Source organism: Hypanus sabinus, chromosome 5 (assembly GCF_030144855.1).
Source record: "Hypanus sabinus isolate sHypSab1 chromosome 5, sHypSab1.hap1, whole genome shotgun sequence".
NCBI classification, from domain to species: domain Eukaryota; kingdom Metazoa; phylum Chordata; class Chondrichthyes; order Myliobatiformes; family Dasyatidae; genus Hypanus; species Hypanus sabinus.
Window position 1 is genome coordinate 184107136 of NC_082710.1, and position 19513 is coordinate 184126648.

At 42.1% G+C, this 19513-nt stretch overlaps 1 pseudogene; it reads left to right on the forward strand.

Annotated features, from left to right (window-relative positions):
* LOC132394726 (zinc-binding protein A33-like) overlaps positions 1 to 16371 on the forward strand; it is a 43436-nt pseudogene extending 27065 nt beyond the window's left edge.
* Positions 16372 to 19513: the final 3142 nt, after the last annotated feature.

Sequence of the window (19513 nt, forward strand, 5' to 3'; positions counted from 1 at the left end):
TCTGTACATTCTCTCAGTGAACCATGTGCATTTCCTCCTGTTATTCTGGTTTTCCCACACTGTCCGGAGACGTTCCAGCCAGTCGGTTTTTCATTATTATATGTTCTCCTGTGCTTAAGCTAGGTTTAAATCGGTACAGTGACCTGCTCCTCACTCTATTTCTAAAATAAACAGGAAGGATTAAATATCCCAAAATATTTCCAATTGCTTCATCAGTGTTACTTCTTCCATCTCAAGGCGTCTGCATCTCCCCCAGTCACACACCTTTCTTCACCACTGGGTCTACTTTCTGGACTTCCTTCCCCAATGGACTGGCTGGATCTCCATCTGAATGACTACAGAGTGTCAAGCTGGCATCTCATTGCCAAGACACTAGAACCGCCAGCTAGATCCCGCAAGGCCATGAGATTTAGGAGTAGAATTGGGCCCTTTGGCCCATTGAGTCTGCTCTGCCAACGTGGCTGATTTATTGTCCCCTCTCAAACACCAATCTCCTGCCTTCTCCTTATGTTACATTTTCAAACTTGAATGCTTAATTTTATACAGGAAATTGAGGAATCATCATGCAAGTTTACCCTGTCAGTGGAACAGTGCGGGGCACAAGTAGAACTGCAGCCATCTATTGTGCCCAGACCCAAGGGTTAACCGCATAAATACATTGTCAGTTGTGGTAAACACAAAGGTGACGGCACTGGAATTAGCGCATCGGGGGCATCTGGCTAGTGCACTCCTAATATATACTTCATGTAGAAGTGTATCTAAAGTTTTACAATGATACTGCAAGGCCATTCGGTCCATTCTGTGTTGGCATTCTGATGGCACAGCCCCATTAATCCAGTTCACCCCACTCTGCCAGCGGCTCTGCTCCCTGTAGCTCTCAAAGTCCCCTCCGCACACCGACAGATCAAACTCTGAAAACGAGGGTGCTCGGCCGCCTCCATTACTGGAGCTTTGTGATGTTGGATCGGGTGCCCCAGAAAGGCAATGGCCACCGGTGGGATTTCTCATACACAGTGATGCTGGTAACCTTGAGCCACACACACAGACACAAAATGCTGGAGGAACTCAGCAGGTCAGGCAGCAACTATGGAGGAGAACAAACAGTCAAGGTTTCTGGCTGAGACCCTTCATCAGGACAGGAAAGGCAGGCGTCCCATCCCATCTGGGTAGTCTCCAGCCAGATGGTGCGAAGATCAAATGTTCGAACCTCTGGGGAATACTTCCCTCTGCCACCACCCACCCACTTCCTTTCCACCATTCTGGTGACCCTCTCATCCCTTCTCTTCTCCTTCCCATCCCTCATGACCCTCCTTTTGGTTTTCCCCCCTCCCTCCTTTCCTCCTCTTAGTCCACTCTTCTCCCCTATCAGATTTGGCTCTCTTCAGACATTTACCTTTCAGCATCTTACTTCATCACCTCTTCCCCCAACACCTTCCCCCTCACCTGCTCTCACCTTATGCCCTCTCCCCACCTTCTTATCTGCCCCTTCCCTTTCCGGCCCTGGTGAAGTGTCTTAGCCCGAACCATCAAGTTTATTAATTTCCTTAAATGTTGCCTGACTTGCCCAGGTCCATTATGCCGTTCTCCCTCATACTTTGTCAAAACAGATCATGATACCGAAGACCTTGATTAATATCCAATTAATTTTCTTTTCTTTAAGGAACACCACTGCATCCTCTCCAGCCTCCCCATGTGACAGCTCCTTGATGTGAACCTCCCTTTCAGTTGTCTTGTTGTCACAGGGTCAACAGCTTAGTGATCAAAACTGGTGACTTGTGAAGGTTCAACATTAGTTAGACCATCAGACGTAGGATCAGAACTCAGACTTCTCACCATCAAGTCTGTCCACCAATCCATCATAGCTGATTTATTAACCCCCCTCAACCCCACTTCTCCATGTAACCTTTGACACCCTAATCAAGAGCCTATCAACTTCCACTTTAAACATACCCTCCACGTGACTTGGCTTCCACAGCCGTCTGTGACAAGGAATTCCACAGATTCACAGCCTCGGGCTAAAGAAATTTCTCCTCGTCTCTGTTCTGAATTAACGTCCCTCTATTCTGAGGCTGTGGCCTCTGTTTATTGATAACAGAGTGTTATCAATAACACTCATCAATAACAACCTGTGTGTCTGATTAACGAGAAATTGCAGAGCACTCTGTGGACAGATAAAAGCTACTTTCTTCCCCCCCTTTACAATACACACATAATGCTGCAAGCCAGGAAGCTTCGATGGAGGGGACTGGACAGGTCCTGATGAAGGGTCTCAGCCTATTCCCCTCCATAGATGCTGCCTGACCTGCTGAGTTCCTTCAGCATCTTGCATGTGTTGCTCTGGATTTCCAGAATGTGCAGCATCTCTTGTGTTTATTATTGTTTTCTTTGTTAAGTACATTAGGACATCCCGAACAGTGATTATATAAGTGCAAGCTTTTTTTGTTAAACCTTCCTGTCTCCGTTGGTGAAACTTTCCTGACAGGTCACTCAAGGTGTATGTTCTTTGCAAAGTCCAAGCAAAACGGTTACCAGGTAAAGGAACCCTGGCGAAGGGTGAACTAAGCTGATCTTTAACGGGATCATCACAAAATGATTCTATAATTAGTTTGTTTTGAAGAAAGGCCAATTTTAAAACCATCCCAATCCTCTTGCACTTTTTCTGGAGAATTAACTGTGGCAAAGAGAAGAGAAGGAGAATGGCAGAGTAGGGGGTGGCACTGGCTGAGAGCTGGCTAAGGTGGGTCCAGACATGATGTAAATGGAATCGGTGTTGGCAATCTGATCAGACTTTTTCAAGGTCAGTACAGAATTGTTATATCAATGATTTTGATGTACACCTCCCACTGTTTCGTGGTTCACTGCCCAGACTGTGGAATAAAGGGAATTCCTTGAAAGTGTAGTTACGTATTCAGGCAACAATAAATATATGAGTTAGGCGAGGGTTTATATAACAAATAACACGTTTATTAAACACTGAAAACAAACCCCCCAAAAGTAAACAAACACTAACCTAACCGGAAATCAGCTGCTGTGAGGCAGCTTGAACAGTTCTTAAAGCGATGCAGCTCAAACAGTTCTTAAAGCGATGTTGCAAAAACAGTTCTTTAAAGTAGTATTGCCAGAAGTTCAAAAATGCTCACAGTCCATTTAAAAGGAGAGACTTTATAAGACAATTTAAATTCTCTTTCACATCGTTTTGCTTCGATCCCCGACGTCGAACTTTTCCCAGGAAGAATTTATGAAACATAACGGCTTAAAGGCACTGACCTTTCCTTTATCACACTGTCCTCAATATTCTGCTATCCCGCAGAGATTAACACGAGAACAGTCAACGAATTCCTTCCGAATAAGGATCAAACAAGGTCGAACCCGTTTCACTGTCGAAAATCGATTCTCCTCGATCTTTAACTCCCGAACTCCGATCTTCACTCTCCACTGATTCTCAACTAGCAGTATTGTAAAGAACCTGCTGGCAATGACCTTTTAAACTTCAGGCATTAGATAAAAACTTCATCCTTCAACTAAACTGTGTCATCACATTAAATCATGCAGTGGCATGAAGTCAACATGGCAAATCCAGCCACGAACTGCCCCTCCTCACAGGGTGGGGTCTTCCTTTTATAACCTGTAAAAAAAACCTGTCACATGATCTCTACTGGCGGGAAAATGACATCACTCCACCATCACAAGACCATTACTTCAAGTCCAGTACAGCTTCAACCCCAGTCACGTGACAAGGGTACCACTGTCATGTGTCATGAGTACGTAACACCTCCCTCCAAAAAAAAACATTTTTGGTCTGACAAGAACAAAATTTTTTAACAATTGCTTACAAGAAAAACAAATGTATAAATTTTATACATAATATACAATACCATCATATAACAGCTTATAACTCACAATACAGTAGGAGTGTTACAATTGAAAAAAAACACTCCATAAAAAAATTGCATTGTACATTCAACATCGAGATAGACAATCAGCAACCACATTATCTTTACCCTTAATATGAGTTATCACAATATTGTACTCTTGTAACATCTAACTCCAATTTAATAATCTTCTGTTTTTGTTTTTCATCTTACTCAGAAAAACTAACGGATTATGATCAGTGTAAACACTAAGTGGTTTTTGAGTTGTACCAACATATACCTCAAAATATTCTAAAGCTAAAACAAGAGATAACAATTCTTTCTCTATTGTCGAATAATTTCTTTGCTGCTTATTAAATTTCTTAGAAAAGTAAGCTACTGGATGATCAACCTCATCAGCCTCATTCCTTTGCATTAATACTGCTCCCGCAGCCTCATCACTAGCATCCACAGCTAATGAAAAAGGTTTTACAAAGTCAGGTGCCTTAAGCACAGGTTGTTGACATATCATAGTTTTCAATTTTTCAAATGCTTCTTGACAAGACACTGTCCACACAAACTTCACATTCTTCTGCAGAAGGTTAGTTAATGGAAGGGCAACATTAGCAAAATTCTTACAAAATTTTCGATAATATCCTACCATTCCCAAGAATTTTCTGAGAGTTTTTTTCCCCATGGGAGTGGGAATCTCTAAAATAGCCTGAACTTTTGCCTGAACAGGAGCTACCTTACCTTGACCCACAACATAACCAAGGTAAGTCACAGTGGCATGTCCAAATTCACTCTTAGCTAAATTAATAGTTAAGTTAGCTTTTGAAAGCCTTTCGAACAATTTCTCCACCGCAATAATGTGTGCTTCCCAAGTATCATTTCCTGTCACTAAATCATCAATATAAGCATCAGTATCTTTCAATCCCTGAATCACAGAGTTAATCATCCTCTGGAAAGTACCTGGGGCATTCTTCATCCCAAATGGAAGAACATTATACTCATATAACCCAGATGGAGTTACAAATGCAGAAATCTCTCTACCTCTGTCCGTTAATGGAACACACCAATACCCTTTCAATAAATCAATCTTTGTAAGGAACTTTGCTTTTACAACTTTATCTACACAATCATCTACTCTAGGAATTGGATATGCATCTGTTTTCGTTACAGCATTCACCTTCCTATAGTCCGTACAAAACCTAATACTACCATCTGGTTTTGGCACCATAACACATGGCGAACTCCAATTCGAGTTAGAATGTCTAATAATATTATTCTCTAACATATATCCAATTTCTTTCTCAGCAAGTTCACATTTTTCTATGTTCATCCTATATGGATGTTGTTTAATAGGTTTGGCATCTCCAACATCTACATCATGTGAAGCTATAGTAGTCCTTCTCGGAACATCTGGAAACAACTCCCTATATTTAAAAATCAATTCCTTCATCTGTTGTTTCTGCTCTAGCTGTAAATGTGCTAATTTCTCATCAATATTTTCCAGAATGGTTGAATTTGGTAACCCAACAGAAACAATGTTGGATTTAGAATGAAATTCAGATGAATCATCTATCATGTTCCTAGTTAAATCAAACTCATTCTCACTAACCACAACAGTCACAGTATCAGTTTGTTTCTCATAATATGGTTTTATCATATTTATATGGGAAAGTTGTGTTGACCTTCTACGATCTGGAGTTTTTATCACGTAATCCACATAATTGGTTTTAGACACAATTTCATAAGGACCATGAAATCTAGCTTGTAAAGGATTTGTCTGCACTGGGAAAAAAAACCCAACACTTTATCTCCAGGCTTAAACATCCTCATCCTACCTTCTTTATCATACCAAGTTTTCATTTTGTCCTGAGCCAACTTTAAATTTTCCGTGGCTAAGCTACAAGCTTTATGTAACCTGTCCTTAAATTTCAACACATAGTCCAACAAATTAGTGTGTACTTCCTTACTTATCCACTCTTCTTTTAATAAAGCTAAAGGTCCTCTAACTCTGTGCCCAAACACAAGTTCAAATGGACTAAAACCTAAAGATTCCTGTACCGATTCCCTTACTGCAAATAAAAGCAAGTTTATGCCCTCATCCCAGTCACTTTCGTTTTCCACACAATACGTCCTAATCATATTCTTGAGGGTAGAATGAAACCTCTCCAAGGCACCTTGCGACTCTGGATGGTATGCAGATGAAGTGATTTGCTTAGCTCCCAATTTATAAACTATCTGTTGAAACAATCCAGACATAAAATTACTGCCTTGATCAGTTTGTATCTCCTTAGGTAATCCAAAATAAGTAAAAAAATTTATAAGGGCCTTTGTCACAGTTTTAGCTTTTATATTCCTAAGTGGTACTGCCTCTGGAAACCTAGATGAAGTACACATGGTAGTCAACAAATACTGATAACCAGTTTTTGTCTTTGGTAGTGGACCAACACAATCTACAATAACTTTAGAAAACGGTTCACCAAATGCTGGGATAGGTTGTAATGGAGCTACTGGTGTAACCTGATTTGGTTTACCCACAATTTGACAAGTATGGTGCGTTTTACAAAACATCGCCACATCTTTTCTTAGACCAGGCCAGTAAAAATGTTTTAAAATCTTGTCCACAGTTTTCCTTACCCCTTGATGTCCACTTAAAGGCACACTATGAGCTAAAGTCAAAATCTCATTTCGATAAACTTTCGGGACAACTACCTGGTAAACAACTTTCCAATCCTCACTTGCAGGAATTGTAGGCGATCTCCACTTCCTCATCAACACTCATTTTTCCAAGTAATATCCTACTGGCACCTTCTCAATTTCACTACCTAGTAAAGCTTGCTCTCTTAATTTTATAATCTCAGAGTCTCTATTCTGCTCTGCTATCATCTCCTTCCGAGACAGAGATAAATCTTCATAGTCAGACTTCCTCCAAGAATCTTGATCAAACAACGAAGGTAAGAATGTCTCTGACACATCCTCAAAACTCGAATCCTGAGTTGAACAGTCCTGAGTAACAACCTCATTCTGCGCATCAATCTTTTTAGCCATAGCTTCAGTCACAACACAGGAAGAATCTGTGTTAGAATTCAACTCTGGTTCCTCTGACTCCATTGACAAATGCACTTCAGGAAAAACTTGTCCACCAGCCAAGTCATTACCTAACAATAAAGAAATACCCTTCACAGGTAAGCTATGCTGTAATCCTACTTCAACAAATCCCGTAACTAACCCTGACTTTAAATTTACTTTATGTAAATGTACAGGCATAAAAGCACTCCCAACACCTCTTACGTAATTTACCTCACCAGTATCAGACTCTTCATTAAACTTCAATACACTGTCTAACATCAGTGATTGAGAAGCTCCAGTATCCCTAAGGATTTTTATTGGCACCAGAGTAGATCCTTCTTTCAAGGATACAAACCCTTCAGTTATAAAATGATCATATCCCTCTTTAACATGAGCAGACTTTAACAAAGTCTCATTTGTTTTTATCAAACCCTGTAACTTTAAAGGTGCTTCAGTATGTTGCACACAAGCATCTGGAACTGCTTCCTTCTCTTTCTTTTTCAATCTGAAACAGTTAGCTATTACATGGCCAGGCTTCTTACAATAGTTACAAATAAGTCTAAACTGTCTTTCCTTCACAGGCTTTCCTTCCTCCTTACCTTTCTCATTAACTTCTGATTTAATTTCTAATTTACCTTGAGTCTCCGTGTTATTTTTCCTCTTAAAATTTCTGCCCTGAGGAAATTTATTCTTATGGATCAAAACATACTCATCAGCTAATCTAGCACAGTCCTGCAATTTATCACTATTCCTCTCATTTAAGTAGGTCCTTACTTCAACAGGAATGTTTCTTTTAAATTCCTCCATTAAAATCAGCTCTCTCAATGTATCATAGTCCCCATTTACATTTTTAGAAGAAACCCACCTCTCAAAACACACAGCTTTATCATAGGCAAATTCCCCATAAGATTTTTCCACAGACTTTTTCAAACTTCTAAATCTTTCCCTATAAGCTTCTGGGACTAATTCGTATGGTTTTAGAATGTGCATTTTCACAATATCATAATCAAGTGCTTGCGCAGCAGTTAAAGCTGTGTAAACTTGTTGTGCTTTACCTTTAATTACACTCTGTAACAACACTGACCATTTATCTCTCGGCCACTCTGATATCCGAGCAATAGTCTCAAAATGTTGAAAATATCTTTCCACTTCTGTTTCACTAAATGGAGGGACCAATTTAATTTCTTGACTAGCAACAAACGGTTTTCTAGAACCAGAAGACTGATTCCCAGACCTTAATTCCCACATTGCACATTCAAATTCCCTCTTCTTTTGATCAGCTACTAACTTACAATGCTCCAATTCTGCTTTACTTTGTTCCAACCTCATTTGTTCGATTTGCAACTGCATCTCCAGATTACTTATTGGAAACGACCCAAAAATCGATTCATCAAAAACACCCGAATCCACATAGTGTGACGCGATTTTTCTCTGTCTAACAGCCTTAGATGTAGTCTGCAAAATACCTTTAAGTTGCAATTTACTAGCTATCACAGACACCTCAGTCTTTTTCGCCTTCGCTAACAACTCCGCATCTGGCGAAACCAGAAACTCATCAATATTCATCGTTGCCGAATACCACTCACAAGCCAATCAAACAAAAGAATCAAGTATTCCCCTTTCCCAAAACACCGATTCAAAAGTCAGCAAGCATTTAAACTCAAACGATCCAATCCCAGACGAGCCCCCATATTTATGTTATGTATTCAGGCAACAATAAATATATGAGTTAGGCAAGGGTTTATATAACAAATAACACGTTTATTAAACACTGAAAAAAAACCCCCAAAAGTAAACAAACACTAACGTAACCGGAAATCAGTTGCTGTGCGGCAGCTTGAACAGTTCTTAAAGTGATGCAGCTCATCAAACAGTTCTTAAAGCGATGTTGCAAAAACAGTTCTTTAAAGTAGTATTGCTAGAAGTTCAAAAATGCTCACAGTCCATTTAAAAGGAGAGACTATATAAGACGATTTAAATTCTCTTTCACGTCGTTTTGCTTCGATCCCCAACGTCGAACCTTTTCCACGAAGAATTTACGAAACGTAATGGCTTAAAGGCACTGACCTTTCCTTTATCACTCTGTCCTCAATCTTTTCTGCTATCCCGCAGAGATTAACACGAGAACAGTCAACGAATAAGGATCAAACAAGGTCGAACCCGTTTCACCGTCGAAAATCGATTCTCCTCGATCTTTAACTCCCGAACTCCAATCTTCACTCTCCACTGATTCTCAACTAGCAGTATTGTAAAGAAACTGCTGGCAATGACCTTTTAAACTTTAGGCATTAGATAAAAACTTCATCCTTCAACTAAACTGCGTCATCACATTAAATCACGCAGTGGCATGAAGTCAACATGGCAAATCCAGCCACGAACTGCCCCCTCCCCTCACAGGGTGGGGTCTTCCTTTTATAACCTGTAAAAAAAACCTGTCACATGATCTCTACTGGTGGGAAAATGACATCACTCCACCATCACAAGACCATTACCTCAAGTCCAATATAGCTTCAACCCCAGTCACGTGACAAGGGTACCACTGTCAGGTGTCACGTGTACGTAACAGTGTTTTCACAGATAGATAGGGTCGGAGAGACCTTTTCAAACATTGGCCTTCAAAATCAAAGTTTAGAGTACAATATTAGAATGTTATGCTGAAGTTGTATAAGACATTGGTGAGGCCTATTTTGGAGTATTGTGTGCATTTCTGGTCAGAAAACTTATCAATAAGATTGAAAGAGTATAGAGAAAATTTACAAAGGTTTTGCTGGGACTTCAGGACCTGAATGATACGGAAAGGTTGAATAGGTTAGGACTTTATTCCATAGAGTGTAGGAGATTTGATAGAGGGTATAGATAGGGTGAATGTGAGCAGTTTTTTACCACTTAGTTTGGGTGAGAGTAGAACTAGAGGTCAAAGGTTAAGAGTGAAAGGTGAAATATGGAAGGGGAACCTGGGGAGGAACCTTTCCACTCAGAGGGTGGTGTGAGTGTAAAATGAGCTGCCAATGGAATTGGTGGATCTGTGTTCAATTAAAATAAGCTGGGATAAGTACACGGACTGGTGGGGTATGAAGGGCTAGATGGGACTGGGCAGACTACCAGTTCAGCATTGCCTGTTTCTGTGCTGTAATATTCTAGGACCGTCTGTCTTCAGTCAGCAAGCACCCAGGTACCAGTTACCATTGTCCAGGTCCAACTCACTGACAATCTCCTGCGTCTGATCCTTTCCCCAGCACCAGCCTCTCTGACTCTGGACCCGAGCACCGCCCACCCATTGCTCATCCTGTCCGACGACCGCACCAGCGTCAAGCTACTAGACAAGGCCCGCTTGACATCGGGAGGCTCGGAAGCACCCGACCGCGAGCTGAGCGTCCTGGGCGCCATGGGATTCTCGTCGGGGCGCCACTACTGGGAGGTGAACGTGGGCAACAAGACGGCGTGGGAACTGGGTGTGGTCAAAGAAGTCATTGGAAAGCGCGGCTCCAGGTCAGAGCAGGACGCCGGATACTGGGTTCTGATCTTGAAGAATGGGAGTGAATATTGGCTTTCCACTGCAACACCCACTCGCATTTCCGTCAATTCCAAACTCAAGAAGGTTGGGATATATCTGGACTATGAAGGTGGACAGTTGTCCTTCTACAACGCGAGCAACATGAATCCCCTCTTCACATTCACTGACAATTTCACAGGCAAAGTGTATCCTTACTTCAGTCCTGGGACTAATGATGACAGGAAGAATTCTGATCCCCTAACTATCATTCAGATTAAGAACCATTAACAGCCATTCACCAGGCACTGTTTAAATCTTCGGCGCAGTTTTACCCGCTGGGGTTTCTGTGTGATAATCCCAAACCTAAAATCATTTAGTTTCTATGCTCTGGGTTCCAACACTGTTTTTTTTCTCCCCCAGCTCTCCCTTCTCCCTCCTGTCTCACACTCGCTCTCCTGACACGAGAGGAGTCAGAACTGTTTTGTTTGGCTCCCCTCCACCTGCAGTCATGCCTGCTGGTGAACCTGTGAGGCAGGGGTTCCATTCCAACCTTTTTTGTGCCATGGAGCCCTAACTGAGGGGTCTGTGGACCACAGGTTGGGAATCCTCTGCTCTGAGGGGTGGGAGTGTGGAGCCACGTATAACCCCTGTAAGTCCGGCCGCCAGGGATGGGTGGTGGCACGAACCCTGCCCACAGTGAAGCAGCTTCAGGGAGATCATGTGAAGGACTGCAGGTTGAGAGGCTCTTGTTTCAATGACAGAAGCACGATGGGCCGAATAGCCCATCTTGCAAGCATAGCAGAAATTTGAACTACAGACAAGAATAGCCTTTTCCGTGCTATAAATTGCAAATGTTGCTTAAACTCTGATCTGGTGACAAATCAGAATATAAATAAAATAATCAAAACATAGAAAGCCTACAGCACAATACAGGCCCTTCAGCCCATACAGCTGTGCCCAGCATGTCCATACCTTAGAAATTACTGGGCTTACCCATAGCCCTCTATTATTCTAAGCTCCATGTACCTATCCAAAAGTTTCTTAAAAGACCCTATTGTATCCGCCTTAAAAATCAACCTTGAAAAATCCCCCTATGTCTGGCAATAGGTTCAACTAAGACCTGGATTCCTTGAGCCTGTGTGAAATTCGAATCTCCACTTTTCCTGGTCTTTCATTTAAAAGTTAATGCACCATGACAGGTACTGGGTGAGATTCAGAACTCTACTCTTTTGTCATAAGACTGGAGACTCGAATGTGAGATGGAAAAAACAACTCACTCAGGTCTTCAAGAGAAGAGGGAAAACAGGGAGGACAAATCTGTGGCTTCCGACAGAGAACTAGTAGGAATGTTACTTGGAGAAGTTCAGTGGAAATGCTCCCTCTATAACCGTATAACCATATAACAATTACAGCATGGAAACAGGCCATCTCGGCCCTTCAAGTCCATGCCAACGCTTACTCTCACCTAGTCCCACTGATCCGCACTCAGCCCATAACCCTCCATTCCTTTCCTGTCCATATACCTATCCAATTTTTTTTAAATGACAATATCGAACCTGCCTCTACCACTTCTACTGGAAGATTGTTCCACACAGCTACCACTCTCTGAGTAAAGAAGTTCCCCCTCGAGTTACCCCTAAACTTTTGCCCCTTAATTCTCAACTCATGTCCTCTTGTTTGAATCAACCCCTCAATGGAAAAAGCCTATCCACGTCAACTCTATCTATCCCCATCATAATCCATCAAGTCTCCCCTCAACCTTCTACGCTCCAAAGAATAAAGACCTAATTTGTTCAACCTTTCTCTGTAACTTAGGTGCTGAAACCCAGGTAACATTCTAGTAAATCTCCCCTGTGCTCTCTATTTTGTTGACATCTTTCCTATAATTCAGTGACCAGAACTATACACAATACTCCAAATTTGGCCTTACTATTGCCTTGTACAATTTTAACATTAATCCCAACATTAATGCTTTGATTTATAAAGGCCAGCATACAAAAGCTTTTTTCACCACCCTATCCACATGAGATTCCACCTTCAGGGAACTATGCACCAGTTGTAACAAGATTAGACTTGTAACAAGTGTACAATTGCACAAATGGGTGACCCTGGGATGAAAAGCAGGAACAGGATGAATACAGTAAGAAAACTGTATTCTTGTAGACTGACTATAGAGCAGCAGTCAGCTGGAGGAGTCAGAGTTTGGAGTACAATTCCGGCATCCTCTGTAAGCAATCCTTCAGAGCCGTCTGCTCCGGGTGGCCAGTTTTCTCCCACAGTCCGAAGATGTGCCTGTTGGTCATTGTAGGTTGTCCTGTGACTAGGATGGGATGAAATGGGTGGGATGCCGGATGTGGCGGAGGTGCCTGTTCCACATTGTTTTGTTATGTGTCATGTGGTAACACCAAGGCGATCGAGGTCTTTCATGGCAGATTTTTAAACAGGTGTTTGTCATTGCCTCCTTCTGGGTGGGGTGTATTTCTAGTGTCACAGACTGAGAACAGGCCCTATAGCCCAGCTTCCATCAGCACCGTTAGATCCCTGAGGCAGCTCGAAGCTCGAGGAAGATCTCTGTGGTCAGATCGAGGCGTGTCCAGTGGGTCACATTTGTTCTTACACATTCCATTGTTCCATTTATTTGTTAGGACATAGAACATGGAACAGTACGGCACTGAAACAGGCCATTAAGCTAAGTTAGTGATCAAATGGACAACTAAGCTAATCCCCTCTGCCGACACAATGTCCACAGCCTTCCATTTTCCTCACATTCATGTTCTTATCGAAACGTCTCCTTACAAGCCTCTAATGTATCTGCCTCTGTCACCACCCCAGGCAGCACAGTTCAGGTACCCACTACTCTCTTAAAAAAAACTTGCCCCTCACATCTCCTTTGAAATTACCCCCTCTCTCCATCAATGCATGTCCTCTGGTATTTCAACCCTGAAAACAGAGAGTCCTGTCTACTTCACCGATATCTCATAATATTATAAACCTCTGTGAGATCTCCCCTCAGCCTTCGCTTTCTGTTATTCCAAACATCGTTGTCCTTATATTCCCCCCCCCAACCCAATGCAACCCCCACACTACCTGGACTGATCTCTGTTTGCCACCTGTGAGCCCAGCCATCAATATTGGCTGTCCTCAAAGTGAACCACAGCTGAACCCCATTTCACCACTGTGGTGAACTACATATACCTGTCTGGACAGGCCCCTATCTTTTGCCTCCCGTCTCCGAGAGTTATTGATGGTGCATCAACCATGATGGTCTAAATTAAATCACCGTCCGGTGGTGTAGTGGCATCAGCACTGGACTTGGAAGCAATGGTGCCGAGTTCGAATCCGGCCGGCTCCTTGCACACTTCCCATCCACGCTGGGTTGACTGTCAAGCTAGCAACTCATCCTCATCTCGTAAAAGATAGCCAAAGGCTACGGAAATGGCACCAATGCCGATTCACCACAAGGCGCAAAAGGGAACAACAATTCTGAATTAAGGGAGCCTACACGTAACATTTAACAGTCCATGTAAAGCACTGAGCCAGTGGAACCTCTCCCCCACACAGTTCATTCAGTCTGGCTTCGCATTTGCCACTTTCCTTTGGATCACAAGGACTCTTACTTTCTCACTTAATCTGTCCTAAATAAACATTCTTCATATGATTAAGCTAACCAGCCTCTCTGGCCATTCATTGAACATTTTCAAAAGATGCTAATGCAGTAAATAAGGATGCATTCTTTAAAGTGAAGAAATTTTCCCCATAAGCATCAATCTTCCAGTCCCCAGCACCATAGTTGGGACCAGAGAGATAATCGGAGTATCACTGTTGCAAGGTAACCATGGAGATCCTGAGCCAGGATTCCTAAGTGAACACTAAAGAGCCATTATCATCACTAGTGGCTCTCCATCATCACCAATGGACATCTACCATCACCATCGGACATTTCTGATCACCAGTGGACATTTATCATCTCCAACAAACGTTTATCGACACCGATAGAACTTTATCATCACCAATGGACATCTACCATCACCATCGGACATTTCTGATCACCAGTGGACATTTATCATCTCCAACAAACGTTTATCAACACCGATAGAACTTTATCAACACCAATGGACCTTTATCATCACCAGTGGACTTTCATCAGCACCAACAGACATTTATCATCACCAACAGACCTTTATCATCACCAACAGACATTTATCATCATCAATAGATATTTTATCATCACTAATGGACATTTATCATCACCAGCGGACCTTTATCATCACCAACAGACATTTATCATCATCAATAGATATTTTATCATCACTAATGGACATTTATCATCACCAGCGGACCTTTATCATCACCTGTGGACCCTTATCATCACCAATGGACTCTTTTCTTTGTAATTTTCATGTCCTTCACAATGAAGTGAAAAATCTTTATTTTGTTGGCTTTCCCAAAATGTACTTTCTATTATTTATGACAATTGCCTCTTCCATTTTATGCAAAAATCCTCTGTCCACGGGGATTTGTTGTGCATCTATCCTTTTTACCTCTCCCGTTGTGGTCATGACATCCAACTAGACTCCTAGCCCTTTTTATGCATGGAACAATAACATTAAGCAAGGGGTCCATGGACCCCAGATTGGGAACCCCTTAGCAAGAGGGAGGGGAGGGTCCGGTGTGTGGAGGTTGGGGAGAAGGAGTTGTAGATTCTAAATAAGTTTCTTAGGACTGTGACAACCCTGAACATTCATGAATGCTTGAAATTGAATGAATTTCCAAGTAGCTGCTTTGGTGGAATCCGAAATGGCTAGCCTTTAACTTAAAGGTATTTACTCCATCTAACTCTGCATTTTGAAGACCCTATCATGAAAATATCACTCCCCCCACAACTAACCGTCCTGCCAAATGCCAGCTTCAGAAGTTGGAAACAGAGTCAGAATCAGGTTTAGTATCTCTGACAAATGTCATACAATTTGTTACTGCATAAAATATACTAAGTTAAAATAGATACAGTATGTGACATAAATAAGACGGAGAGCAAAATCATGATGTAGTGTTAATGGGTTCATTGTCCAATCAGAAATCAGATGGTGGAATGGAAGAAACTGTTCTTGAATCATTGACTGTGTCTTCAGGCCCCTGTACCTCCTCCTTCATGGTTACAATGAGAAGAGGGCACGTTCTGGGTGGTGAGGTTTCTTAATGCTGGATGCCACGTTTTGAGGATGTCCTCGATGGTGGGGAGGCTAGTGACCATGATAGAGCTGGCTGTTTAAAACCCTCCCACTGGCCATCTGCATGAACCCTCACACCACCTCAGCTGGCCTCTCCTGTTGGACTAACACCATCATCGTTGGCCATCTCAGAAAACATTTAAGGTAAATCCATTGGGAATCATACCTGATTAAGATATTGAATCTTATCCTTTGAAATAAAATCTATCTGTGGCTTCTGTCCATTGTCAATGAAGAGCTCCTACCTGTGACGTGGACGGCAATAGAGAGTACCGTACACAACTCAGTAAAGGGGCCATTGGGGATAAGACATTATTTTTCATTGGGATAAAGAATATAACAGGGTGGATCCAGGAGCGATTTTAATCTATCTTGATCTTTACACTGCTCCGTCCAAGCTGCGGGAGTGCGTGACCATGCAGCTACTGAAATGCTCCCGTGTACATAGCCTTTGTCGCTGCTTAGCTGGAATAAAGACAGATGAGAAAGAGTTTATGAAGCATGAAATATTTTCTTTGTTGTACTGTATTTCATTATACCCTTCAGTTAATAAATAAAATCAAAACTATTTGATGTTTCAGTTTTCATTCTGAATATTCATAGTATGCACACTACTAAAGAAAAAAAAGTGCCGCACAGTTTTCATGCCGCGTAAAAATTTCCTGCTCACTGCCATGGTTGGTCCGTGAAGCTGTAAAAGAAAGTTAGAGAGAATGTTGTTTGGGATACTGATAGGATGTCGTAAACTCCCTTGCGGCCATTGCTTCATTTTAAGAGGAAACCCATGCCCATTAAAAACGTGTGCCTACACTTCGGGGTTCCAGAACAGAATATTTTTTGCTTAACAAACATGAGTATTCAAACATATTATCTTGGTATTTACAGTTAGAAAGATGGGTCTTTGCCGTAAGGATTAACATGGACATCAGGCGGATTTCCACAGGATATACGTCTTCTGCACCCACGGGTTTATCTTATACAGAATAGCAAGGCACAGAACAAATTTAAAACGTAGAAATCTGGGATGTCATAACTAAAAAGATCGACATTATTACCATGATGACAGTAGTATGGCACTTAACAGCAATGGAATCATCTCTGTTTCTCACATTATTTGACAAATGGATACTTTTCATGGTCCAACTATCTGCTTGGGACTGTACTGAAAGCAATAAAAGATATTCTGCTGTAACATTATCAAATGTGATTAAACATTTGTCTGGAAGTTTTTCTTCCCTCTTTGTTTTCAGAAAAATCAAAGTCAATTCAGTAAGGTGGTGTCTGATTTAAAGTCACTTAAGTGTTTTCTGAGTCTGCGACTGAAAACAATACGTATTGAAATCTCCACCAAACAAACAGAAAGTTAAGACCATAAGACAGGAACAGAATTATGCCATTCAGCCCATTGAGTCTGCTCCGCCATTCATTCATGGCTGAAATACCATCCCCATCAAACCTATTCTTCTGCCTTCTGTCTGTAATATTTGATACCCTGACTGATCAAGAACCGATCAACCTCCACTTTAAATATACCCACAGACTTGATCTCCATAGCCATCTTTGGCAATGACTTCCATACAATCACTACCTCTGCTAAAGAAGTTCCTCCTCATCGCTATTCTCAATAGATGTCCCTCAATTCTGAGGCTGTGCTCTCCAGTCCTGGATTTCCCTACTATAGGAAACGTCCTCTCCAGATCCACTCTATCCAGGCCTTTCAGTATTTGATAGTTTATGCTCAGATTCTCCCTCGTTCTTCTAAACCCCAATGAGTACAGGCTAGAGCCATAGGCGTTCCTCATATGTGAACCCTTCCAATCTCAGAATCATCAGAACCTTCTCTGGGCCCTCTCCAGAAACAGCCACTAAGCCTCAACTGCCCAGAAAAGAATACCTTTAACATCACCACCAAATGAAGAGTAGGTCTAGAATCATTAAACTACAAAAGTCCTACGTACACAGAGTGTTTAGTGAGGTAAGGGATATCTATCTCAAGAACAAGAACAGTCAGGATGGGAAACAGTTTCTTTCCCAGGCCATTATGCTTCTAAACCCCAGCCACATCGGATTCAAAGTGTCACCAGATAACCAGTTCTGTACCTGACCATAGTTAATTTATGCACTTTACTTTGTTTCTTCATCCATAATTCATCTGTAGATTTTATCCTTGCTCTGCCAAGTTATTGTGTGTTACATCTATGTTATGTGTACTACTGATCTTTACACATTGGTCTGGAGAAACATTGTCTCATTTGATGCATATAGTTAAATGACAATAAACTTGATATGACTTGACTTATCATTTCCTGCCAGAGTCGCCTTATATACAGTATATGAAGATACAGGAGCTTCAAGACTCTCACCACCAAGTTCAGGAACAGTTATTACCCCTCATCCAACAGGCTCTTGAACCAAAGGAGAACCCCTGTGACTATCCCCCTCAACAACAGGTATATCACCTCGGATACTGCAAAACGTACAACACGCTGGAGGAACTCAGCAGGTCGGGCAGCATCCATGGAAGCGAACAGTCAATGTTTCGGGCTGAGACCCTTCATCAGGACTGAAGAGGGAGAGGAGCAGGGGCCCTCTAAAGAAGGTGGGGGGAGGGTGGGAGGGATAAGGCTGGTAGTTGCCAGGTAAAAAAACAATCAGAGGAAAGATCAAGGGGTGGGGGAGGGGAAGCAGGGAGGGATTTACCAAGGGCAAATCATGCTTGACTAATCTGTTGGAGTTTTTTGAGGGTGTAACAAAGATGTTAGACGAGGGTAAGCCAGTGGATGTTGTATACCGAGATTTTCAGAAGGCATTTGATAAGGTGCCACATAGGAGATTGGTGAGTAAAATCAGAGCTCATGGCATTGGGGGCAGGGTTTCAACATGGATAGAAAACTGGTTGGCAGATAGAAAGCAAAGGGTAGCAGTGAATGGGTGTATCTCGGACTGGCTGGAGGTGACTAGTGGGGTACCACAGGGCTCTGTATTGGGACCACAGCTCTTTACGATTTATGTCAACGATTTAGATGAGGGCATTGAAAACTATATCAGCAAGTTTGCTGACGATACTAAACTGGGTGGCAGTGTGACATGCGAAGAGGACGTTAGGAGAATACAGGGAGACCTGGATAGGCTGGGTGAGTGGGCAGATGTCATTCAATGTGAATAAATGTGAAGTTATCCACTTTGGAAGCAGGAACAAGAGGGCAGAGTATTGTCTGAATGGTGTAGAGTTAGGTAAGTGAGAAATGCAAAGAGTCCTAGGAGTCCTAGTTCACCAGTCAATGAAGGTGAATGAGCAAGTGCAACAGGCAGTGAAGAGGGCAAATGGAATGTTGGCCTTTATTACAAGGGGAATTGAGTACAAGAGCAAGGATGTCCTTTTGCATTTGTACAGGGCCCTGGTGAGACCACACCTGGAATATTGTGTACAGTTTTGGTCTCCAGGTTTAAGGAAGGACATTCTGGCAATTGAGGAAGTGCAGCGTAGATTCACTAGGTTGATTCCTGGGATGGCAGGGTTGTCTTACGCAGAGAGATTGGAGAGATTGGGCTTGTACACACTGGAATTGAGGAGATTGAGAGGGGATCTGATTGAAATGTTTAAGATAATTAAAGGATTTGATAGGATTGAGGCAGGAAATATGTTCCAGATGTTGGGAGAGTCCAGTACCAGAGGGCATGGATTGAGAATAAGAGGTCAGTTATTTAAAACAGAGTTGAGGAAAAACTTCTTCTCCCAGAGAGTTGTGGAGGTGTGGAATGCACTGCCTCGGAAGACGGTGGAGGCCAATTCTCTGGATGCTTTCAAGAAGGAGCTAGATAGATATCTGATGGATAGGGGAATCAAGGGATATGGGGACAAG